Source organism: Aethalodelphis obliquidens, unplaced genomic scaffold (assembly GCF_003676395.1).
Source record: "Aethalodelphis obliquidens isolate GAN/ISIS:26980383/991018 unplaced genomic scaffold, ASM367639v1 scaffold5, whole genome shotgun sequence".
Classification (NCBI taxonomy): domain Eukaryota; kingdom Metazoa; phylum Chordata; class Mammalia; order Artiodactyla; family Delphinidae; genus Aethalodelphis; species Aethalodelphis obliquidens.
Genome location: NW_020837949.1, coordinates 76,093,642 through 76,118,080, shown reverse-complemented (window position 1 = coordinate 76,118,080; position 24,439 = coordinate 76,093,642). Strand labels below are relative to the sequence as shown.

At 40.8% G+C, this 24,439-nt stretch overlaps 1 protein-coding gene across 3 annotated transcripts in view; it reads right to left on the bottom strand.

Moving 5' to 3' along the window:
• Positions 1-24,439, bottom strand: part of ELAPOR2 (endosome-lysosome associated apoptosis and autophagy regulator family member 2) — a 186,070-nt gene that overhangs the window by 91,655 nt on the left and 69,976 nt on the right. The window lies entirely within an intron of this gene.

Sequence of the window (24,439 nt, the reverse complement as noted above, 5' to 3'; positions counted from 1 at the left end):
AAAAAAAAGGTTGGTTCTGGAATCAGGTCTGAGTTTGAACTGACATCTCATTCCTCCACATACAATCAATGTGCTATACTGGACAAGCCACTTCGCCTCTCAAAGCAACCATGTTTTTCATTGGTAAAATTACAATAATAGTATTTCCTATCTTGTATGGCTCTTGTGGCAGTTAACTGAGATAATGTCTGTAAAATGTTAGGCATGTTAAGCTACACTGGGTTAGCACTTATTAGTGGTAGAATGATTATCCTTCTTAAGGGCAATGTGGGTACAGAGGATGATATAGAGGAAGGAGCTAGCGGTAACAGGATAAGGCGCAAACAACCTGAGTCTCTGTTTCCCCTGCTTCAACTTCTGCACACACTCATGATAAATGAGAAGGGACTGAACGTTAGAGAAGGTGTAATTACCGGGCTGGAAGCAAAGGCCTTATGCTGCATTAGGACTCTCCCCAGAATTAAGATTCAGTGTATACTTCAGGCAATCATCTCTGAAGAGTATTTTGTTCTCTCAATTTTTTTTTTTTTTACAAAGTTTGGTAACAGACGATTTAAGATTAAGTTATTTGACAAGAGTCTAGATTTCAAATATGTTTTACTGCCAACTGAGGGCAAACCTACATATGTAAAAAAAAAAAATCAATAAAATCTGCCAAATGGGAAAGGCTTTCCAGAGGGAAAGATGGGAGGAAGGAGGGGGAAAAGGGAGGAAGGGAAGTAAGAAAAGAGGAGAGGGAGGGAGGGAGGAAAACATAACAAAGGTCACTAAATTTGACAACATACAAATGTTAAACACTGTACACCAAAAGTCATCATAAGCAAAAGTAAAAGGTAAACAACAAAACAAACTGGTGAAGAAACACACAGCAAAGGTTAACTAACTTAAGAACGCTGGGTTTCCGAGTTCTGGAAGTGAAGGGTGGTGGTGGCTGTACAACAATATGAATGTACTCAGTGCCACTGAACGGGACACTTAAAACGATTAAGATGCTAAATTTGATGTTGTGTATATTTCACCACAATTTTAAAAATTAAAAATGTGAAATAAAAAGAATACTGGGTTTCTAAAGATCAGTAAGGAGAAGGACAAATAACTATTGGAAGAATGGTCAAAGAACACAAGCAATTCATTAAAGAACAATACAAATGGCCAAGAAGAATATAAAAAAAAGTTGAACCTTGCCAAAGAAATACAAATAATGATTTTCATCAAGTTGCCATGACATTTAAAATATATTTTTTTTAAAACTCCCTGAGGTAACAGTGCAGTAAAATGAGCACTTGTGTGCTTCCAATGGGAGGATAAAGTGTGCAGGCTTTCTGGAGAGAAACAGTCAATATGTACCCAGATCTTGAACTTGTTCAAAAACTGGAACCCCAAATTCGACTTCTAGCATCTAATCTAAGGGAGAAAAATGTTTCATGGGTTCAGTGATTTATGGCCCAAATTGCTCATGATGACTTTGCTATAGGTTGAGGGAGCATAATTAATAGTTGAGCATTATTTTCCACACGTATTTATATCATTAAATACTCATAATAATTCATGTGGATTAGGAAAAACAGGTAATATGATTCCCATTGTTCAAATGATACTCAGAATGGATAAGCGATTTAGTCAGAGATACCCAGCTAGTAAGCAGCATAGCTGAGAGCAGAAGTCAAGCCTTTTGTTTACTGACCGGTGTCTTCAGTTTATACAACGCCATTGTGCTTAAAGTAGAAGGTTACTGTTTTAAAAGAGAAGGAGTGGTCAAAGTTTTAAATATAAAATCCTGATGGTTACAGAAGTCTAACAGTAAATCATAAGGATGTTTCACGTTCAAACAGAATACGAGAGTGCACAGGTAAGCGGAAACCATTTGATTCCCCTCTTTCTGTATTAGTTTTCTATGGATGCTGCAATGAATTACCACACACGTAGCCACTTAAGACAACAGAACTTCATCCTTTCACCGTGCTGGAGGCAAAAAGTTCAAAATCTTTATCACTGGGCCAAAATCAAGACGTCAACCAAGCTGCGCTCCCTCCAGGAGCTCTGGGGAGAATCCACTCCATGCCTCTTCCAGTTTCTGGTGGCTGCTGCCGTTCTCTGCCTCTGTGGTCACACTGCCTTCTTTCTCCTCCCCCCTTGTGATTGTATTTAGGACCCATCCAGAAAACCCCCCACCTCAAGATTCTTCTTCACATCTTCAAAGCCTTTTTTTGGTCATACTCACGGGTTCCAGGGATTACTACACAGGTATCTTTTGTGGGGGGTGGGCGGTGGGATAGTATTTGGCCTACCACGATCTCCTAGTGCAGAAGAGCCTAGGCCAGGCATGCAGTTGCATGATGGTTTTCTTGTTCCTCTTGTTCCCAGTTATCTGCATTAAGAAGACTTTCCTGGGCTTCCCTGGTGGCGCAGTGGTTGAGAGTCCACCTGCCGATGCAGGGGACGCGGGTTCGTGTCCCGGTCCAGGAAGATCCCACATGCCGCAGGAGCGGCTGGGCCCGTGAACCATGGCCGCTGAGCCTGCGCTCCGCAACTGGAGAGGCCACAGCAGTGAGAGGCCCGCGTAGCACAAAAAAAAAAAGAAGAAGACGACTTCCCTATTTCCATATCCCACTGAGATCCTGGTCCCCGTATGTAAAATTCAGGTAATTTGTTATCATCCTTGCAAAATAATGATGCTGAGAATTCTGGCATGAATTTCAAATGAAGAAAGGCCTCTGAATAAAATAGGTAAGCTCAAGAAAACTCTCCGCCACCACTGCCTCTGTGTTGTTCAGGCTGCCAGTTATGAGATGACAACAGCAGTAAGTACATGGAAAAAGAATGTTGTGTTCTCTGGCTGCAGTGGTAGATGTCATATGCCAATTAATTTTCCTATGGTTCTTTATTCTACCTGCCTCCTCCAGAATACGCTTGAAATCTAAAGAGCCACAGCTATTAAGTTACAAAATTCTTAGGACCCCAGCAGGAAGCTATAATGTGTTTATTTATAATTTAAAAACACTGAAATGCAAACGTACTTCATGCAGAGGGCATCACTTGGGTCAGGAATTTAGACTGTAGCCCCTGCCAGACGGGTTTTATTTTTTTAATTATTTAATAGGCTATTTCATCTGGGCCAGTAACCATTTTTTTTCATCTATTTCTGAAGTCAACCCTTAAACCCATAGCAGAGATTTAAGAAATAGTGTGACGCAGTAAAATCACTAAAGATACAATATATGCCCCTAAAATATTCTGAATGGTATTCAAGGTACTGAATAAAGAGAACTATAGCACATACACTTTCATATTTATAGATAACACCCCATAACTCTGGCCACAGACCCAAGAAAACATTGAGCTAAACTGATCCCTTGGAAATGGGAAGTTTCTGGATGTCAAAGAGCAATTAAAAAGAAAAGGTAAAAAGTTTCTAACACAAATATAACATTAATACATGTCAAAGACTTTATTTAAGTCATTAACTAACAAGTCAATCTGGAAGTCAGCCATCAGTTCAAAGGAGAATTCAAAGAATACACATAAACAGGCAATCAGGAAAGTGAAATGAATTAACTAAGAGATGCAGAACTGGGAAATATCCTGACGGCAACAATCAATTGCATTCCAAAGTATAAAATCCATTTTCATTTCTATGGACAAGAATCATTTGTATGACTATCAATTTCCTACAGCTCACAGTGTTGTAAAATAGTTCAAAGACAGAGAAAGATGCAGGCCCCTACAAAAACTGATCATTCAGCAAGGTGCTCTAAACAGGACAGCCAGTCATCTTTTCTGCCTATTTCAACGTGTTTCACCATTTTTCCTGACAAGAGTGGAGATTCCTGACAATTTTTCCAACACTACAGGGCTCCTGACATTTTATCACCAAACCTAATGATGTGAGTCAGAGCACACTCTAAACAACAGAACATCCGCTGACAAGCCACAGTCTCCAAATTATAAACCGGAGGAAGGGCTTGGCCTGACCCGACTCAGGAGATGTCAGTTATTTAGACATGTCTACAAATCACAAAACACTGGGGAAGGAAAACACTGCCCCAAATAACAAAATGATGGGATTCCCTGAAAACCTTCCATTGTAAACATGTGGGAACCAAGGAAAGAAAGAGCCAAAAAGAAATACACCTGATCAGTGTGGATGAAAACTTGTGGCTCAGGTCATACAGAGTGAAGTAAGTCAGAAAGAGAAAGACAAATACTGTATGCTAACACAAATAGATGGAATTTAAGAAAAAAAAATGTCATGAAGAACCTAGGGGTAAGACAGGAATAAAGACACAGACCTACTAGAGAATGGACTTGAGGATATGCGGAGGGGGAAGGGTAAGCTGTGACAGAGCAAGAGAGAGGCATAGACATATATACACTACCAAACATAGAGTAGGTGGCTGGTGGGAGGCAGCCGCATAGCACAGGGAGATCAGCTCTGTCATTTGTGACCGCCTGGAGGGGTGGGATGGGGAGGGTGGGAGGGAGGGAGACGCAAGAGGGAAAAGATATGGGAACATATGTATAACTGATTCACTTTGTTATAAAGCAGAAACTAACACACCATTGTAAAGCAATTATACTCCAATAAAGATGTAAAAAAAAAAAAAATTGTGGCTCACTATCTGCAAGAACAGAGTCACCAGCCACTGCCTTCGCTGACCTTCAAGACACCTTGAAAGGCGCGCAGGGTGGAGATCAGGAACGAGGCTTTCTGTGCTCTGGCAAAAAACTGGCAGAAGAGGCCTTCAGATAGTTAGACATTTTCAGAAGAAGATTTTATGGGCCCAATTTCTTCCATCTTCTCTTATCTGGAAAAGCACTAAAATCACTAACGGAGATATCCTCTCCTCGGGACCGGCAGCAACCTTCTGCCAAAATGTGTGCCTGACTGGACGCTGCCCCTTCATCAAAATCACATACACGTTGCCCTCTCCTCTTACCTCTTTGGAGCAGTTCCTCAGAGCTCTCTGAGAGGCTGTCTCCCAGGCTATAGTCCTCATTTTGCCTCAAACAAAACTTAAGTCACAACTCTCACGCTCTGGTTCTTTTTTTTTCTTTCCAGTAGACATCAGCAAACACTTAAGGGAAGATTACCCTCAATATAAATCATGATCACACACACACACACACACACACACACACACACACACACACACACACACTCACTCACTCACTCACTCACAACTCAAGTATAGCCACAAACTCTCAAACTGTGTTATCTTACACCTAAACAGAAAATGTCGGGATACACCCAGATAAATATTAGATGCCCACAGGACCCCCTACAAAAGACTTTCTCCTTGACCCATCTTTAGTCAGGCTCCTCTGAACTCTCTTCCCAATGAAGCCTTGACCTCTAGGCTTGTGTGTTCATCTCTGCGTCACCCAGTTTTATCAAGAATCCTGTCAACTCAGTTTAGCTAGAATCCCCCCTCACCCCTGATGTTTCCTCTTAGTAATTTTCATCCACCGACCCTCACCCTGCTCCCTGACTACAAATCCCCACTTGTTCATGCTATATTTGAAATTGAGCCCAGTTCAATTTCAATTTTTATGGCTGAGTAATATTCCCCTACTGCAATAGTTCCTGAATAAAATCTGTTTTTACCATTTTAACTACCGACCAGCTCTGGTTTTCTCTGACACCCCCTAACACAAAAGTCATTTTATTAAAAGCCTCACAGTGCTCAAGGAAAACCTGGGGTATCATCTCCCAATTATGATGACAGTTGCTATAGTTTAACTACACATAGATTAGACAATGTTTCAAATAAATCTCACATATAAAAATAATATGCATATATGTATATATATGTCTTGATATTATCTCGACAATACACATATATTTTACATATTGACATTCACATATATCATCTGTCATGATTTACACCTGTATCAATATATATCATTTTTATATATTAACATTAATATATATCATTCTTTACTTCATGACACTTAGTTATTAAATAAGTACTATGGCTTAAATGCTATGGGACAGATTTAAAATAAATATAGCATATAGTCCCTGAACTCAATAAGCTTACGATTTTGTTGGAGCAGACAGGACAGACACGGACACACACACCCCCTACATAATTTTATAAGAAAGCATCAAGACTGCGGAACCAAAGTGGAACGGTGGCATCACAAGACAGTGTGCACGTAAAAACTATCTGGTGGAACTTAGCCACAAAAATCCCTCAACTCTACCGTGAAGTAAAATGTGTACCACTTCTCAGTAAACTCGTCACAGCCAATTTTTCCTTAAGCCCTTATCAATCAGATACCCATTTCTTAGCAATCAAATGGCTTGCATTTTAGAGACCATTTTTCTAGAAAAACGGTAAAATGTGTATGATGTGATCTCATCATATCATGATTTCAGAGTCAGAGGAAATTTCTGTAATCTCGAACCACCTGAAAAGGCTTTGAGGCGAACGCCCTGAAAAACAGGTGGGGTTTATAACTACTCTAGTGCATACCAGCTCCCTCATTACTAGCTAGTTTAATAGGGTGTGATAAACGGTGAGGCCAAGCCTGAAGATAGTATGCCTGAAGATATGCAGTGAGATACATTAGCCTAAGATGGAAGGATAGATAGGTGAGTGAACTAATGAAAGAACAAACAAACCAACAAAGCTGCCTGGTCTTCAGTAGGATGAGATGTGTTCACATGAGTGACCCTTCACGAGAAAATCAGTTCCCTGATGCTCCCTGCCTATCCTCTGCAGTCAATTAAGAGTTGACCACAGTTAATTATAATGATCCAATAGATGAGCACAAATTCGAGGTTACAGAGTCAAAAGCAGTAGAGGTAGAAGAAGAAGAAATAGTGCTGATACCTAAGAGAACATACACAGAGGGAAGGGACCAAAAAAAGCAAACAGAATTCATTTTTCTTCATATAAGGCTCCTTCTCTTTGAGTATTTTTATGTGAAATGTTGACAAGAGCATTTGTCAACACTGTATTTGATGAGACTGCAACTCCTCTGGGAGCAATGCCCTCAAATTTAAGTGCTCAGCACAGTGTGTGGCACCCTTATTTGAGAGAGCGAGACAGCAGGAAGGAAGAAGGGAGAACGTGAAACTGTAGTGCTCGGCACAAATATTCCAACTCCTATTCCAATGGATAAGGGCACACATCCTACTACGTGGGAAGGTCAGAAACAGGAGAATACTCAGTGCAGATACACATGAGACATAATAAAAACTTTCTTAGACTACATTATCAAGTACATGAGCACACAGCAGTGTGCAGAAACATTTATATTCTAATTTTTCTTTTATAAATGGAACATGAAGTTAGTTACCATGGGAACCTAAGGCTAAGTAAAGCAATATGTATCACATCTATTTATGACACATTCTCTTCTCTGCATTTGCAGACACGATTGCTTTTAAAAATTATTTTGAAAACATTCATGTTTCAAACCTGAGTTCTATGTCTGTCTCTGTAAACAAGGCCTTATAAGTACTCAATTCATTTTGTCCTGCGATACACATTCCTGGCACATGTTCCCCATGCCACTGTGTAGATGCTGGGGATACCACAGGAAATCAAGCAGCCAAGTCCCTGCTCTCGTGGGGCTTACGTTTTCGGAGGAATAGAAGTGCCCAGGTCGATGGACATTTAGGTTTCTTCCACGTCCTGGCTATTGTAAATAAATAGTGCTGCAGTGAACACTGGTGTACATGTATCTTTTCGAATTACGGTTTTCTCCGGATATAAGCCCAGCAGTGGGATTCCTGGAGCATATGGTAGTTTTATTTTTAGTTTTTTAAGGACATGGAAGCAATCTAAATGTCCATCGATGGAGGAATGGATAAAGAAGATGTGGTACATATATACAATGGAATATTACTCAGCCATAAAAAAAACAAAATAATGCCACTTGCAGCAACATGGATGGACCTAGAGATTGTCATACTGAGTGAAGTCATACAGAGGAAGACAAATATCATATGATATTGCTTATACGTGGAATCTAAAAGGTGGTACAAATGAACCTATTTACAAAACAGAAATAGAGTCACAGATATAGAAAACAAACTTATGATTACCAAGAGGGAAAGAGGGGGAGGGATAAACTGGGAGATTGGGATTGACATGTACACACTACTATACATAAAATACATAACTAATAAGAACCTACTGTATAGCACAGGAACTCGACTCAATACTCTGGAATGACCTACGTGAGACTAGAATCTAAAAAAGAGTTAAACATATATCCACGCTGAAACCCCAGCCCAGCACCACTGTCCTTCCAACTGAATCACCTCCCCCAAACTAGCAGCCACCTCCCTGCTCCCCCAAAGGTGCCCTCGGCGGATGTTACACCTCACATGAGGACCCTTACCCCTCTCATTTCAGCTGATTTTCACATCTGCTTACCCTAGAAATGAGATTTGCTGGAACATAACCTTTATCTACAATATCATTATCGTTACTAATAAAAACACTAACAACATTTGCAGACCCCTGTAAGCTTTCCAGAATAATTTTCATAACATTATCCTACTTGAATTGGTCCAAAGCATAGTCCTACATAGTAGGCAAGTATCCTACCTCCATCCTCATGGCCACTGCCCTATTTCAATCACCATCTTCTGCGGCCTGAATGACTACCAACAACCTAACTGGCATCCTGCTTCTGCTCCTGTGCACATCCACAACACTGCAGCCAGTTCTCATTATGTCATCCCTGCTCAAAACCCTGCAACAGCTTCAAATTAGCCTAAGGACAAAGTCCATGAAAGGCCTTTCTTCATTCATTTTCTCTCTGCTTCTCCAAGTTTCATTTCTCAACCTTCTGCATGTATGAAACATTGAAACAATGGAATCAAATACGCTATATTCTTCCTTCCCTCCAGGTCCTAGACATGACTTATGCTCAGCCTGGAAGGCTCTCTCTGCCCAGATCCTGTCACAGCATAAAGAAATCTCCGTAATCACAAAGCACCGTGGAGCAGGTTCTCCTTCAAGCCCACGACTAAGCTTTGCAGGACTAAGGGCAACAGTATACATTGAGGTGGTGCCCCTTCATGTTCTATACTCACCCCACACCTTGAACAGCCTCCTCACGTATAAGCAGTGACCCCAGCCAGCACATCCAAGCTCTGTCAGTGCCCCTCGCACAACAACACAGTCTACAGTCAGGAGGATGGACCTCAGAAAAGTCTTTAAACGCCCTGGAAGCGGACCTGGGCCTTTTAAGCATCTAATTCCAAAGTCATGTAGGCCAGAGTATGGTATAAAAGGGCGGGGGAAGAAGGAAACACGACATCTAGGTGGGCACATCTCCCTGGCACATAGATTACCAGGCAGGAGGAGGGACACAGCCAGAGGAAGACAAGAGGGGGGCCCTCTGCCCCAGAGACCAAGGTGGGGGGCCCTCCTGCCTAGTCTGAAGGTGGTCCTGATTTCTCTTATATAACTAGATCCAAAGGTAAGACCAGCAGGAAAGGTATCTACCACTGTAAGACAGAATTTTCAGGGAGGGAAGGAAAATCGGTCTACTTCTTGAAGAGTTCTTGGGTAGAGGTAATTTTTTTCTTTTTTCCTCTTTCACTTTTTTTTTTTTTTTTTTTTGTCTCACCCAAAAAAAACTGTAAAATGGTATATAAAAGTCCAATATTCCAAAAGGGAAAAAAAAAACAAATCCTGGAAATTGATTTTTATGTCTAATAACATATGGTTGTGAGCTTATCTGTATATAATATAAAAATCCAAATTTTTTCTAATCAGGCTGAAACTGAAAAGGTTGCTTTTTGCTTCTGCAAAATGTGAGCAACTACTTACTACTTAACAAGCACCAAGAGAAACTGGTTCGAAAGTTTCAGAAAGGGCTTCCCTGGTGGTGCAGTGGTTGAGAGTCCGCCTGCTGATGAAGGAGACGCGGGTTCGAGCCTCGGTCTGGGAAGATCCCACACGCCGCGGAGCGTTATACAGTTATAAATAAACTGTATTATATTATAAATATTATATATTTTATATTATATTATATATAATATAATTATATATAATATATTTTATATTATAAAATATTATATATTTTATAATATAAACTGTATTTATATTATAAAATACAGTTTAAAATCAAAAGCTAATTCTTGTCAGTGCTGCCACTTGAAATTGAGCTTTACTTGTAAAGAGTCTACAGAAATAGCATAGGTGATAAGAGGCTATGAGAATTTTGACATCCAAATCATGTTTTTGCTTGCAAATTGTGGGAGCTAAATAAAAATAAGCTAGTTATTTCTTTTGCACTCAACTGACCCTATAAGAATCTCTCAAATTAAAGGAATTTTTAAAAAAATATAGTATAATCCTAATACCTATTGTCATAACTACATTCCCAGAAAGTAAACTTTAAAAATCTGTTAGAGACTTCCCTGGTGGTCCAGTGGTTAAGATTTCACCTTCCAATGCAGGGGCTGCGGGTTCGATCCCTGGTCAGGGAGCTAAGATCCCACATGCCTTGTGGCCAAAACACCAAAACATAAAAGAGAAGGAATACTGTAACAAATTCAATAAAGGCTTTAAAAATGGTCCACATCAAAAAAAAAAAAATCCGTTAAAAGATTTTCTCTTTAATCCGAAAGAGTAGATGCCCATTGTTCTGTCCGGCTAGCATCCTTTTCCCATTTCTTCAAGTAGCAGCGTGACTCATGTTCTCATTACCCTTTGAGGACCTCTTCTAAGATTCTAGGCAGCTCTGATTGGGTAGTCAATCCCAGGACTCCGAGCCCTGGCCAGGCCCTGCTATGGACATGTTACCTGGACAGTTTTAATAAACTATTCATGGGTGCTGGCCAGGATGGAGAACACCTACTACAGCTTCTTTTTCCCACTCTGCACAAAATGCAAAAAGCCAGACTCTGCAAAATTAATAATAGCAAGCGATCTGGGGAAGAATGTCAAAACTTGAATAACAACTAGTACAATGGTAGTGAGTTTGCTGGTTCCTTTTCTTCCTTTATCTCTTGGCTTTGAGCTAAAAGTGGGCCCAATCAGAGAACTGTTTAGTAGATGTGGATTATAAAATCTCATCAACTGGCCAGAAGACCAAGAAAAGGGATCCCTGTTAGCTCGATAAGGGCAGGGCGGTGTCGGGGAGGCGGAATGTGCTTTTTTTTCCCTTTTTTCCTCTCTCAGCCTTGCCCCAAGGCCAGCACCACTTACATAACTACACTGATGCTACCACAGTGACACAGGTACCTAATATCCCAAGAGGAAACCTGTCTCTCTGGATAAAGGAACTGGAACAAGGAACTCCTGCTGTGCAAAGAGTTGACGGTGGCAGGGGAGGGGTTATCTTTGTTATCCTTTTTCTCCCTTCTTTCTCTTGACACTTTGCCCCAGTCAAATGAAATGAAGAGAAGCAGTGGGCTAAAACTACACAGTAATCCATCTTGCTACCCAGACGAAATACAGAAAGGAGTCCCTTAGAAAATATCCCAGAGTGGGCTTCCCTGGTGGCGCAGTGGTTGAGAGTCCGCCTGCCGATGCAGGGGACACGGGTCCGTGACCTGGTCTGGCAGGATCCCACATACCGCGGAACGGCTGGGCCCATGAGCCATGGCCGCTGGGCCTGCGTGTCCGGAGCCTGTGCTCTACAACGGGAGAGGCCACAGCGGAGAGAGGCCCGCGTACCGCAGGAAAAAAAAAAAAAAAAAAAAAATCCCAGAGTAATGGAGGACCTAGTTGTGTGTATGAATCAATCATACAACCCCCAGGCTCACCCTCAAGCTAAGCGTGCGTGGAATATAATTAAAGCAGCACAGCAAAGTCAGAGAACTCAACTACAGTGTAAACCACCACTCTAACTCAAGCCAGGGGCAGACAACTCCCCCTGCGCCCCTCCGGCCTCCGCCAAAAAAGAATAGCAAAGGCTTTGAAAACTGAATTAACACTGGAACCACCACACACAAAAGGTGATCTGTGATCTGAACCTAACCAGGTCAGCTGCCTGCCAAAAGAAACAAACAAAAATTTCTATAGAAAATTTTAAAAAGGGCCCAGAGTCTCACAACATAATATTTAAAATGTTCAGAATACAATCCAAAATTACTTGATATATAAAGAACCAAGAAAATCTGCCTGATGATCAAGAGAAAGACAATCAACATATGACAACCCCAAATGCACAGATACTAGAATTAGCAAAGCAAGAATTTAAAGAAGCTGTAACTGTCTTCCATGAGACATTTATTTTCAAAATTCATATATCATTAATATTACCAAGTTTTTATTATGCAAGTAATAATAATTTACTGTAGAAAAATTAGAAGATATAGGTAAAGATGGCTTTCCTCAATTTTCCTGTCTACCTGTAATAAAACTGTAGTATCTCCTCTCCTTATGTGGTAGGTCAGTGAGCATAAGCAAACTAACTGAAATCACTATAAAACATGAGATGATTATTCATACACAGATATAGCAATACTTAGGTTTACATGCCAGGAAGCTATAACTGAATTTTATTTCTGGCCACCCACTAAACTAGGCACTAGAAAATAAGACCTGGAACCACTTTAGCTCATGGCAGTTGACAAAGATGTTTCACACGTATTTTCTGAATCGATCCTCATGGCAACAATGGGAGGGAGGTAGTACCACATTTCCTCAATTCTAAAATGCAAATTTGAAGACTTCTGAAATCCACAACAAGAGACACTTGTCACTAACTATGCACAATGATGTAACTCACAGCCTGTGCCTGTGCAAGCTCAACAATAGGTCAACTATCCATTCATGTGATTATCACTTCAGTTGAGTTGTCTGTATCCCAGGAGTTGGATTTTATCTTTACTTGCTGCTCACAAGGTCTGAAGAAAAAATCACACAGTGATGTGGCACAGAAACCGTAAGTACCTAAGACTACCTCGCGCCCAAGAGGGAATGCAATCAGGCGGAAGTGGCCCATAAGAGCAGACCACAGAAGTTTAAAAGCTAGGACAGAACCTCTTCACGCATCCTGAAGGACGGTCACTGAGATATTAACTGCCAAACACTTCTGAAGAACTCCAAAGAGACAGTGTTTAATTGCAAATGACAAAACCATAAATGTAACCTAGGAGAAAAAAAGACGCTTTTAAGGATATTTATAAAACAGGGCTCAGATCACTTACATTCAGAAATACAAAAATTTTTTTAAACAGAAACTATAGGAAACAGGAGCCCATAGTTAAGTCCAGCCTTAACTACGTAACACCCTAAGAACTAACTAAGTATATAAATTGGCAGATTCCTAAACCCAGTTGAGCCAGGGCATGAGCCAACAAAACAGAAGCGTCTTGATGGTAATTAAAGCCAGAATGTGGGGACTTCCCTGGTGGTCCAGCGGTAAAGAATCCATCTTGCAATGCAGGACACGCGGGTTCGATCCCTGGTCAGGGAACTAAGATCCCACATGACGTAGGGCAACTAAGCCCACGCGCCACAACTCGCATGCCACAACTAGCGAGAAGCCCATGTACCACAATGAAGATCCCACATGCCTCAACAAAGATCCTGCATGCTGCAACTAAGACCTGACGCAGCCAAAAATAAAACACATAAATAATAAACAAATCTTTAAAAGGAAAAAAAAAGGCAGAATGTGGAGAGAATGCAAGAGAGAGGGTAGAATAATAAAAGAGGAAAATTAGGCAGAAATCAATGCCATGGAAGGCAAGACAGAGGTTGCATCAGATCAAGCCAATACAAACCAGGATCTTGAGCACAGGTTTAGAAAAGAAAAACATCACCCCATCTCAGGGACTCTGATAGCAGTAATTCACAAGAATCTAGACATTTCAGGTGAAGGCACGGGCTCACTCTTCGGCAGTGATATTAGAGAAGAATGATATATAATTAAGTAGATATATTTATACTATTGTTGACTGGGGGAAAAATATTATACCTTTAACACAGTGGAGATCTCTCCAAGCCTCCAGAAAAGTTAATAAGACTCTGGTGCCTTTTAAAATAAATGGTGATTTAGAATTACAGAAATAGGGTATTTTGAGAATTTTCTGAGACTCAAGATTTCTGAGATCCAACAGCACGTGTAAGGCAGAGCTGAGAGTCAAAAATAGCACAAGTAAAACTGTCTTCACTCTCTTGCGGCTCCTAACGTGAGCAATTTACTTATTAATATGTATTATGGGTACTCCCCTCTTTTATTACTGGCTTTTAGGACTGAGCACTTCCCTTCTCAGCTGGAGCCCCACCCCTGCTCAGCGGTCTTTCTGTACTTCTCCCCTAATCAGCTCACTTTCCTTTTCTCCTCGTAACAATTCTAAATTTAACACTCATATTTCCAAGCCATATGCTAAAGCTCAGTCCCTTCACTCTCAACATATAACCTTGCATCCGACCTCAAAAAGAAAAGAAAAGCCCTCCTGGCACGAATTTCCCCAGCTGTCTGTCTCCGTCTGTGAGTGTCTGTACACGCACAGACTTCCTGAACCTGCTTGCCTCGGGTCTCATGGAACAATGCATCCTTCCCACTTCACAAAACAAGTATCTCTGACTGTTCTTGAAGCCTCAACCTCTCCTCAAATAGATCCCATTCATTATTCTCCCTCTCTCTGACTCTCCCCTCAACACATAAATTATTCACATCTCTCCCATTACTCAAAGCAAACAAATCGCCAGGGACCCTGTGTGCTGATGATTCATCATTCCCTCCTCAAATCCATCCTCCACCCTCCTTTGCCCCGAGTTAGGCCCGGAGAGGCTGACCGCCCTCACTGTATCACTCAAACGCCTTTGTCCTCTGGATTCCGGTTATCTTTGCCCACCGGGAGGCATGAGCAAGAGATCAGAGGGAAGTATTTCCCTCCCTTCCCCCTTCCACAGCCACAGAGCTTCCCTAACGCCACTGCCTCCCTCCCGTTGCCCTGGCAGGCCTTTGAGCGGTACCAGCTTCCTGATGCCTCTGTGGTTGGTTCTCTTCAAATCAGTCCACACCTCCATACAAAGTTTCTTTATTAAACGCTATTCAGTGGAACTTTTTGTGTGAGCAGTTTTCCTGCTGGGGCTCTGAGTGATACACCTCAGGTCCTCCTCCAGCTGCTTTCCATTTCTTCCCAGCCATGCTTCCTCAAAGGGGGGTCTAAACTCACCATCTCCATTACTGTCTCTCATTTTCCCCTCAGCTTAGGATGATCTGGCTTCTACCTCCCATGAATCCACTAACCTCATCTTTCAAGTAGGGTATTAGAGACCATTTAGGACCTGGCTCTATTCCAGCTATATCTCCCACCATCTGCCATGAGACCATGTGCTCCAGCATATGGCCCTAGAGTTGTCTTTGGCCTCTTACAGGATTCTCTGCCCCTGGAATGTCCTTCTCTGCTTCAGGCAGCTAGTGAACCCCTTAGTCACTGTGCAGGCCTTAACTCAGGAAGCTCCTCCTTCTGGGAATCCTTCCCTCACTTATCCACCCTTCAGCAGCCAGAATTAAGTGTTCCTCATTGCACCCCCAGACCCTGTATACAACTCCTTCACTCATCACATTTTATCATTGTGATTGGCCTTGTAATTCCACCAAACGATTCTCTCTCTCAGAGCAGAATGACCCCAAAGTCCCCAGAAAACAGAGCTTGAGGAACATGCGTACGTGATAATGCTTTATTGAGAAGCGCGATCCCAGGGAAAGAGGAGAGAGGCAGGAAAGGAAATGAAGGCAAACACAAGAGACTGGATCACAAGCTGGCCTCGGCTTCCTTACAAACTGATCGCTCAGACTGCAGAAAGTCTTCAGAGAGGCAATATGAAGCTATTGGATCTCCAAAGAGTCAGTCCAGAAACAGGAAGAAAGAAGAATTTATCCACTCATTCCTTCTCTCACTGGTCAAAGTTCTGCTACAAGGGATGTTAACTCCCCACCACTTGCAGGCTGCCTGTACGTGAGTGCCGAGCGGGTCCCACTGTGTCACCAGATAAATACATGTTAACTAATTTATGAGAAAAGGAAGAATTTATACCTTTGCCCAATTGATAAATCTTTGCCCAACTGATAAATCTCAACCTTTGCCCAAGTCTAAATCTCTCAGTGGGTAAGCCCATTAAGGCATAAATACCACAAATGGTATTACCTGAAGCTAACGCTGATGTTCATGAGAATTAACTCTCTAAGAACTAGATAGCCGGAATCCAAAGTGTTGCAAATAAGTTTGACTTTCTAATAATTTCTTCCCTTTCAGAGTGAAGTCTAATACCCAAAGAGAAGATGTTTTATTTATCAGTCAATGTTTCTCAGTTACCTGGGAGGGACAGTCTACATGGTGCAGGACTGACTGTTTCATTCATCTGATCCAGATTAATCTGACAGTTTAAAAATGAGAAATATTGCCATTCGACTGAAACCATTATTTCTAACAGTAATATAAGTTATAGAACTTGTAATAGAGAATGGATCTAAATTCTATGCTACATTAATAAAGAGCAACTAATCAAAGGTTCATTCTTACAATCGTAGTAAACATCCTCTGAAGCAGCGCAACTCTCCAACATTACAATGATGTTCATCTTTATGTTTCCCCACTCACTCTACTTTTATACCACTCAGTACTATGTAAGTAAGCCCCAAATTATGGAACCTAAATAAGAGAGTAAAACAACCGCCCCCAGTCCCTTTTTTGATGAGAAGGCATCTAAATCATCTGTGATCATAGTTACCCAAAGCAAATAAGGTAGGGTTAACAATTAGCCATTTCAACAATAAAGCGGGAAAATTAGCCTGTGTCCACACTCAGCTCTGGCAGATCCCTTGATAATCATGAGTGAAAATCTGGGTCCAGGCCACATTCACACCTTTCGCTTAAGCCAGCCCCCTATGGACCCTATGACTGGAAGGCATGTTGAAATGTCACTTAATCCATCTCCTCCCCGGCAGGCAAGATGATAACAGAGTTTCCTTCCAAATTTCCAGAACCACCTTCAGAACTGGAAGAGTTGAGTCTTTTCCTCCTAATTCCAGAGAGCAGTATCAGCTGCAGGGCAGTCTCCACGCCTAAAAGAGCTGGACAGTGATTCCCCAGAGGCTCGTGGCTGGGCTCCAGAGAGCCACGACTGGAGAACCCAAACCTCATCAAAATGAACTCAGAGGGGTATTCAAAATTCTTCTCTAGCTATCACATCATTAAATTACATACTGCTTTAATAAAGGCTATACAGGGCTTCCCTGGTGGCGCAGTGGTTGAGAGTCCGCCTACCGATGCAGGGGACAGAGGTTCGTGCCCCGGTCCGGGAAGGTCCCACATGCCGCGGAGCGACTGCGCCCGTGAGCCATGGCCGCTGAGCCTGCGCATCCGGAGCCTGTGCTCCGCAACGGGAGAGGCCACAACAGTGAGAGGCCCGCGTACCGCAAAAGAAAAAAATTAAAAAATAAATAAAGGCTATACAGTCTTTCAATTATGGCCTATTTGTATATATATTGTTAAGTATTTGACTAAAAGATGATACTGTGGAAACTATCACCCTCTCAAAAATTATACTTAAAAGTGAAGTTCTCCCTTAACGTTCTGATTAAAATGCTTCTACCCATAGGTTTGTTTGGATTGCTTGTGCACTAAATTTTAAGGTCTTTGTTCAAAGAAATCAGATATTTACAACTATGTTCTTGGCTACAGTAATTTATCTTTCTACCGAGAGGCAGAATTATGTAGTTGATAAAAGTTCAGGACTCTGAAACTAGACACAATTTGATTAATGAGGAGGTTGCTTAACTTCCTGTCATCTGTGAAGTAGGGGTTATAGTAGTATCTTCTTCACTGAATTGTTGTGAAAATTAAATGAGTTGATACATTAAAGTATTTAGGATAGTGCCTGGGTTACAGTAACCACTATGGAAGTACTGCCATAGTAACCACTATTGGAAGTATTACTACAAAAACAGTTTAAGCATGGTTTTTCAAAAAGCATGCCTGCATCAAAATCATGATAACATATTCTTGCTACATGTTTATATGTGCATGTCTCCCTTGCTCTAGAGAATCTAGGCAACCAAAGGGAAGGGATGATGCCATCTTTCTTTCAATAAATCTGCGTCAATCATTGAGCCTAAAATTGCACACAACTGAGCCACAAGACATGTTGTATCACATGAAACAATGAACCAAAATATTTCCCACTTATCCAAAAACAAAATCCTCTCCGAAGTTTAAGGAAAATGAAGAGAAAACCTAGGTGAGTAAATGTACTCTTCTCTCATGCATACCAGCAATTTAAGTAGAAACTGACCCAATTTAACACAGTGTTACAAAACCATAAATAACTATAAATAAAAATTGCAAAGATGCTTCATAAATAGTGAAGTGTTCTCGTGCAATTAAAACAAGCTGAGGCAAGGAACTCTACTCGGTATTCTGTAATAACCTAATTGGGAAAAGAATCTGAAAAAGAATCTGAAAAAGAATAGATATATGTATATCTGAATCACTTTGCTGTACACCTGAAAAAAACACAACACTGTTAATCAACTATACTTCAAAATAAAATTAAATTAAAACATTTTTAAAAAGCAATCTGAACACATGAAGGCTAACCAATCACCTATCTGTGAGAGTTTCATAATCAGTGAACCAACACATTGTAGACATTTTTTAAATGTGCAATTTTAATCAATTTTGGCTTTGTGGGCTTCCCTGGTGGCGCAGTGGTTGGGAGTCCGCCTGCCGATGCAGGGGACGCGGGTTCGTGCCCCAGTCTGGGAAGATCCCACATGCCGCAGAGCGGCTGGGCCTATGAGCCATGGCCGCTGAGCCTGCGCGTCCGGAGCCTGTGCTCCGCAACGGGAGGGGCCACAACAGTGAGAGGCCTGCGTACCGCAAAAAAAATAAAACATAAAAAAATTTGGCTGTGTTCCCCTATTAAAGAATTTGTAAATGGCTTTTATAAATTTATTTATTTATTTTATTTTTGGGTGCGTTGTTTCTTCGTTGCTGTGCGCGGGCTTTCTCTAGGTGCAGCGAGCGGGGGCTACTCTTAATTGCGGTGCACGGGCTTCTCATTGCAGTGGCTTCTCTTGTTGCGGACCTCGGGCTCCAGGCGCACAGGCTTCAGCAGTTGTGGCACACAGGCTTAGTAGTTGTGGCTCGAGGGCTCTAGAGCACAGGCTCAGTAGTTGTGGCGCAAAGGCTTAGTTGCTCCGCAGCATGTGGGATATTCCCGGACCAGGGCTTGAACCCGTGTCCCCTGCACTGGCAGGCAGATTCTTAACCACTGCACCACCAGGGAAGCCCTGTTTCCCTTTTAAATTATGCAGGCTATATGTTCGGGGTCCAAATATCTTTTTGTTTAGCCATAATGAAGAGAGGAAAATAGCACATACAAACATGTGCCTATTTAGAGATGGGAGGTTTCTCGCTCGGTAGCTTTTGGCTACCCTGGCTCACAATTCGGGAGAGTCTGAAGGAGACAGGCTGGCAGCAAGCCAGCACGATGAGGTTCAGTGGGCTACGGGCTGCTATTTTTTTTCCAAAGTCTTCGGAACAAGTGCAAATGTAACCAAGCACCCTAGGATACACAGCTCATTTTAAAAGTAACATTTGCACATACTTTTTGTCCTTTATATTTAAAAAAAAGAAACCGCTGTTCCATTGCCAATGTTACTTACTACCACTTAGACATAAGTGCCTGGAAAGAAATTCCTAGGGCAGAGGTGATTTTGGTTTTAGCCCCCACTATATCCCCACACGGCAGCTCTGACCACCATTCTGAGGCTTATTGTGTCTGGATTCTTGGCTTCAGATTTGAAGTGGAATGCCCCGAGTTCTGCCCTCTAAACTGATATCCCAAGGAGCAGAAACTGTACAAATTTAAAGTACAAAGAAAATAGTACCTCCTTATTATTGTAGAACAAGATGATAAGCCCCCCAAAACTTGATTCTACCTTGGATAAAGTTAAAAGAGAAACTATAGGTCAAGATAGTATTTTAAGAAATGCCACAGGAGCAAAGAATCTTGCAAATCTCAGTTCCTTAAGAATTCAAAGTATTGAGCTACCTGTTATTCTTCTCAGGGGGATAAAAGAGGTTAGAGATTCTTTCTTTCCCCTGGACCACTAGAGCACACTGAACAAACAGCAAAGGTAGAGAACTAGTTACGTGAGTTAAAGGTCTTATTTCAACTTAAATCTATATAGTCTCTGACTCTCATCATAAAATATTCCTTTCTTCAGTGCTTGCAGAGGAGAAATAAGGTCCCCCATCTGCTAACTACAAAAAATTAATATAACCTTCCTGGAATATAACCTTTAACTATGCAGCATGTTATAGCCAGAAAGCTTGGAAACCCTATCCATCGGAATAAACAATGCTTGTTCCTTTCATCTATAGGATATGTTCACCATAAAAAAATGGAATTTATTCATCTGAGCTGTAAATAAACTCACAAGCCCTGTGTGATCAACATACGTAACCCCAGATTTATTTAAAAAGGTATCATATCTAGATCTGCCATATATCATAATAGAAGGTGATGAACGCTACAGGTAAGATGAGGATTAAATGCTAACGGAAGTCCCAAGGACTACAAAGTGCCCACACGTAGTTGGTACGGAGCAAACGCGTGGCAAGTGACTGTATCCAGTGACTGAGAGAGCGATGATGATTCATTCTATAGTGGAAATAAAAATAAATAAATAAATAAATAAAATAAATTTAAAAATAAATTAAATTAAATAACTGTTCCTGAATAGCTGGTCAGCGACAGAACCAGGGCAAACTATCCAAGGCACCATACTCCCAGCCTGATGTTTTATCTGGTACACCACACAGCCGCTCTTTCCAGGAGAATAGCTTCTCACCTCTACCCCTCCTTACTACTAGTGACTATCATCACATGTGTGGGTGGTGAGAAAATTTTACAGTCTTCTTTCAAAACACATGCATGATATTCCTGATTATAAATGTAATTACAAAATTATCAATGACGGTTGGGAAAATGTGCCCCAGCTCTGTTATACCAGGGTTTGCTCTCTTAGGTTGAAAGCAAGTAAGAAACAAGCAGTTCAGAGCAGGTTTGGAGGTTCCATGAAGTCAGGAGGCTCCTTCTGTCTTTCTGCTTCATCCCTCCTGACTTCTATCTTCAACGTCACCTCATGATCCAAGATGGCTGTTGAAGCTCCTGCCATTATACTCATACGACAGTCAGCAAGACAAAAAAGAACTGAAGAGAAAGAGGAGAGAATGTGTGCTCTCTCCTTTTAAAAAGACTTCCTGAAAATCTCATCAGACACACCTGTTTATATCTCGTTTGCAAAAACTTGGTCCATGGCCACAAGCTGCAAAGAAGCCTAGGAAAGTGTCTTTTAACTATGCAGGCTGCCCAGGTTTCTGTCACTAAAGAAGAAGAGATAATAAATACTGTAAGGGAACTACTTCCAATGTGTAAATAAAAAATGTGTCATCCCAAGGGGGGAAAGCCGTGGAGTGGTGGGAGGTGGTGTGATGAATTGGGCGATTTGAATTGACATGTATACACTGATGTGTATAAAATTGATGATTAATAAGGACCTGCTGTATATAAAAAAAATAAAATTAAATTTAAAAAATTTTTTAAAAGAAAAAAACTAATATTAAACTTTCTTTGGGTTATTTGTATGGAAATACGTTAATATAAATGTTTCAGACATTACATGAAATTCCTAAAAATCTTATATGTTCTGGTATAATGGTATAAGTCATAATTCTAGTTATTATTTTAAAATGTATATCTCAGAAATAACTAAATTTCCTTGTCAATTGCATTATTATCAACTTTCATCAAATCTTTAACCATGGTCATTTTTAAGTCTTTTGTCATTTACAGACAGGTCTGGGTGTACTCTGACGCTTTCGCAAAAATGTTCCTATAAAAGGGTTTCATCTTCAAGGAATTCATGGAAAAGACTCTGACAAACACAGGTTTCTGGTAACTGACTATACTGCTGAACTGAATGAATAAGCATTTTCAGAACTCCAATGGAAAACTGAAGAATTCATAAACGTGCTAACAAAAGATCAAGATGAAAAAAATTAATTACACAGAACTGAGCGAACTGATGAGGATGATTATAATTTCTGTGACTTTCTGTTTGAATAAAAAAAAATTGTCATCAACAAAGAAAAATAAACTGTTGCTACAACAGAAAGCTGACTAAAATAATATATATAGTTCCTAATGAAAGATTTTTCTAAAATCTAGTGTTCCTAGATTTAGTTCAAGAATCTTTAACCAGGATGAAATCCAAATAAAATGGAGATTTACCATAAGCTTATCCTAAAGAAATTAGACCCACATTATTTCCTTAGCTAAATTCATGTGGAAAAATTAAGAAAAGCAATTTCAACTGAGCCTTCACAAAAGCTTTGTCTCTCCCAGCACAGACTGTCTAACCACATTAAATGAAAAGGTGAAATTCTTATTCATACTGCTATGGGAACAGAAGTCAACCATTCTAGTGTGAAGTTTGTCTAATGTCTTCACTGATGTTCGATCCAAAATAATTTCAGAATATTAATTTTGGAAAACCTACATTGATTTGAAAACAGCAACTGAAATCCTTTTTTAATACTTTTTTTTTTTTTTTTTTTTTTTGCAGTACGCGGGCCTCTCACTGTTGTGGCCTGTGCCGTTGCGGAGCACAGGCTCCGGACGCGCAGGCTCAGCGGCCATGGCTCACGGGCCCAGCCGCCCCGCGGCATGTGGGATCTTCCCGGACCGGGGCGCGAACCCGTGTCCCCTGCATCGGCAGGCAGACTCTCAACCACTGCCACCAGGGAAGCCCTGCTTCTTTTATTTTTATATTCACGAGTTTGTTATATTTTTTAATCCCACATATAAGCAATACCATGCAGTATGTATCTTTCTCTACCTGAAATCTTTTTAATCAAAGAATGTCATGATCCTCTCTCAGCTTAAAAGTGCCACAACTGTAAAAACTACAGACATTCCTTGAGAGCAGAAATGAAATCCTATGAAATGAAATGAAGAACCCAGAACCTGAGTTCACTTCAACTACCACGCGGTACCCCTGCCATGCAATGACCACTGGGAACATAACAGTGAATGAGACATGGCCCTTCCTCTAAAACAAATGGAAGAATTCAAGAGATGATGAGTTAGGTCACTACAATACCATAACTCCTGAGTGTAGAACTTCAAAAGAGGGAAGGAAATCATCCACCGTGGTGATTCAAATGAGAGGAATCTTACAAATATTTGGAGGGCAGCTAATTAGTTCTAAGGATGATAAAACTCTTATTTCAACAAGTATATTTTTATATTAAATTAGAACTAGACTATTGTCTCTCATTGTCTTTCACAAATCATGATTGTTTACAGCAGCAAACGTGGATCTCACATTGTGATAGAGTCCAAACCCCTTGCCCATCATCCAACTCCTCCATAATCTAGCCCTCACAGCCTTCTCAAAATCCAGCTCTCAACCCCAACATTCCAGCCAAACTGGTCTAATCATTAACCTCTAAAGGTACTATGTGCTCATCTGCCCCATCTATTATGAACTCACCTGACATATACACGTGCATGTGCGCTTGCACGTGCGTGCGTGCACACACACACACACACACACACACATTCCATTCAGCTGAATTCTTCTGTCTTACAAACCCACTTAACACTCTTCACGATGGAATCTATTCCAAATCAAAATCTCTCTTTGATCTCCTTTAGCTTTTTCACCTGCACCTTTGATACGGTTCCTCAGATTTCCTTTCTTACTACAAATCTTAGATTCCTGGCCAAATTTTAATCTCCTGTGAAAGCAGGAATTATTAAGTTTTTTATCTCTTTGTATCATCTGAGCCTAGAGTAACACAGATGTTCAGCGAATTCTGAATTCATAGTATTGGTAATTTTTCAGTCATATCCCTTTACCCTAAACACAGAGGGAAGGCTGGGAGAATAACCCTAGAAAAGAGATACCCACTTGGGAAGCGAGGAAACCACATTAGACTTTCCTTTCTTCCAAACACACAGAGAGTTGCAATGATAAGCATAAAACATTCTCTTGAATTAAGAGGCATAACAACGAGTAAATCAAAGTCATTTATCAAGTGTTTTGAAATTCCAATATAAAAGCCGTCAAACTAATATAAGGCCCTCATCAATCATCTTAGATGCTTAAATGATGTGGCAAAGCATGAATAAAATGCACATCTCTGAGGAAGAGCTCCACTAACACATATACTTTTTAAATAATTGAACTGGCTAAACAATCTTTGTCTAAACTATGATGAAATTTCCCTTTAGGGCTTCCCTAGTACCTTACAACAAGAAAGCCATTTCTAAGGAATTGGGGAGAGGGGGGCCAGTGCAAGGCAGTTTCACTAGCGACACAGAAACAACTAAAATAAAAAACTGATTGGCGTCTCAGGAATTGAATGGGAGAATGGTGGTAAGAAAAAGTTGACCTTTCAGCTGGTACTAAAAAGAAATCTGAG